Source organism: Pipra filicauda, unplaced genomic scaffold (genome assembly GCF_003945595.2).
Source record: "Pipra filicauda isolate LSUMZ 115617 unplaced genomic scaffold, ASM394559v2 scaffold1200_size22864_pilon, whole genome shotgun sequence".
In the NCBI taxonomy this organism is placed as follows: domain Eukaryota; kingdom Metazoa; phylum Chordata; class Aves; order Passeriformes; family Pipridae; genus Pipra; species Pipra filicauda.
The window spans coordinates 12,501-15,000 of record NW_024103653.1 but is presented as its reverse complement, the minus strand read 5'-3'; the positions used below and the strand labels follow the sequence as shown (position 1 = coordinate 15,000).

Genomic DNA, 2,500 nt, shown 5'->3' with positions numbered 1-2,500 from the left:
CTTTTTCCCTCGCTGCCCTGCGCGCCCTTTCGCTCGCGCGCGCCTTCTCTCCCCGACCGCCGCGCCGGGACCCGCCGAAGCTCCGACGTCGCCGCCGACGCCGAAGCCCGGCGGCCCGCGCCGGGACGAGCTCCGCCCCAGCGGCTCTCGCTCCGAGAGCGGGGAGCTACGGAGCGCTCCCCGAGTCTGCATTTAGGGGGACGAAGGCCCCTCCCGCCCGGACGGGCGGGGCCGGCCTGCGAGGCGCCCCAGCCGCGCCGCCGGGGAACGCGCCCCCGGCCGGCGATTGATCGTCAAGCGACGCTCAGACAGGCGTAGCCCCGGGAGGAACCCGGGGCCGCAAGTGCGTTCGAAGTGTCGATGATCAATGTGTCCTGCAATTCACATTAATTCTCGCAGCTAGCTGCGTTCTTCATCGACGCACGAGCCGAGTGATCCACCGCTAAGAGTTGTCTGACTTTCGGCACCGCCCCGCGCGCGCGGAGGGGCCGGGACCGCTCGCGTCGAGCGGCCCCTCGTCCGGCGAGGACGTCGCGCCTCGCTTGACCGCACGAGCACAACGCGCACGAGCGAAGGAGAGGCGGGGGGAAACCCCGCCGGGCTCCCGAGGACGACGCCGTAGGCGGGGAGCCCGCGCTCCCGGCCGAATCCCCCCCTCCGGCGATCGACGGCGCCGCGGGGGAGAAACGCGCCTCGCGCCGCCTCGAGAGGCGGTCCAGGCGCCCGGGCTCGGCCCGGCCTCCGCGCGGAGAGCGGCGGCGCGCGCCGGACCGCGCGCCGCCCGTCCTCCCGGCCCCGCCGGGACGACGCGCCCGCGGCGCGGGGCGCGACCCTCGGGCCGCGCTCGCCGCTCCTCCCTCGCCTTCGCGGCCGCCCGACGCCGCCCCCTCGGGGCCGCGGGCAGAGGCCGCCGCCTCGCCGGCGGACCGCCGCGCCGCCCGGACGAGCTCGGCGGACGGCTCCGCCGCCTCCGCCGCCGGCCGGGCGGGTCGGCGCCGGCAACCCGAGCCGGCGTCGGCAGCGCCCGAGGCCGGCCGGACGACGGCCCGCCGCCGCCGCTGGCGCGGAGGCCCTGCCGGCACCACCGCCGCCGCCGCTCGGCAACCCTCGACCCCCTTTCGGCGGCCGCGCGCCCGGCGGAAGGCGGGCGGCGCTCGGCCGGGGGGGACGAGGCCCCCTCGGCCGCCGCCGCGCCGCTTCGCCGCGGGCGCGGCCCCCGGCCGGGGCGACGGGCGAGCGACAAGCGGGGCCCGGCACGGCGCTACCGCCGACGGCGGCGGGCGACCCCCGGCCGACCGTCCCCGCTCGGGGGACACGCGCCGAGCGGCGACGCCGCCGCTCGGAAGCCGGCGCCCTCCGCGGACGGACGGCCTGCGGGGACGGGGACGCCGCCCGCCGGCGCTCGCCCGGGCGGGCGGGCGGTCGCGCGGCTCGGCGGCGGCCGCCTGCCGCCGCCTCGGGGGGGAGGCCGACGGCCGCGAGACGAGAAAGGAGCGCGGCGGGCCCGGCGGCCGCCACCCGCGCCGCCCCCGGCGGAGGGCACGCGCCCTCCGCCGCGGCGGCGGTCGCCCGTGGCGGGGGGGGCGGGCGGGACGGCGCGCGGCCGACCGCGCGCCGCCGCCGTCTTCTCCGCCGAGACCGGACCGCGGAGCGGGGGGGGCAGGGGGCCCCGCCCCGGCACGGCCGCCCGCGCGGCCGGCGGGACGAGCGCGGCCGGCGGACGCGGCCACCACCGCAGGGGATCGGCGGGAGTAGGCTCCCCACCCCTCAGTGGCACCGCGCCGCCGCCCGGCCCGCCGCCGCCCGGCCGCCGGCGTCCGGCCGCCCGAGTCTTTAAACCTCCGCCCGGCTCTCCCGGCGGCTCTCGGCCCCCCGGGGGCTGTCACGCAGCCCCGGGGGGGGCTCGCCGGTCGCCCGGGCGCCGAGCGCTAGGTACCTGGCCCTGGGACGAGGGAAACGACCTGCATGGCCCCGCGGGGGTGCCTCCCCCGCTGCCGCCCTCGGGGGAGCGTCCGCCCGCGGGGGCGCGCCCGACGTCCGCCACCACCACCGCCGCCTCCTGGCTCGGGGACCGGGGTTTCCCTCAGTAGCCCGGCACCGCACCCGAGAGGACGCCTGCGGCTCGGACCGCCCCGCCGGCGCGGGGACGGCCGACCGGCGACGGAGCTCGCCCCGCGCGCCACACGCGCCGACGACGGACGGCGGCGGACCGCCGCCGCCGCCGCCGGCGCGGAGGACCGCGCGCGGCCCGGAACGCCCCGCCCGGGCCCTCCTCGCCCCGCCGCCCCTTGGGCCCGCTGCGGGCGGAGGGTCGGAGGAGCCGCCTCCCCGGAAGGCGCCCCGGCGCCCCCCCTTCGCTTTCTCGCTTTCGGCCGTCGCTCGCCGGGCGCCGGCGGCGCCGCTCGCTCCGCGCGCGCCCCGGGGGCCGCCCGCGCTCGCCGCTTCCGAGCCCCCCCCCGCCCGCTCGCCCGCGCGCGCGGGGGGAAGGACGGGGAAGCGA

The 2,500-nt window shown here is 82.3% G+C and overlaps 1 non-coding gene across 1 annotated transcript; it reads right to left on the bottom strand.

Moving 5' to 3' along the window:
* Window positions 1-298: 298 nt before the first annotated feature.
* On the bottom strand, window positions 299-451 carry LOC114002767. Its single transcript, XR_003544008.1, has one exon. It is a non-coding gene; the product is annotated as a 5.8S ribosomal RNA (ribosomal RNA).
* Window positions 452-2,500: the final 2,049 nt, after the last annotated feature.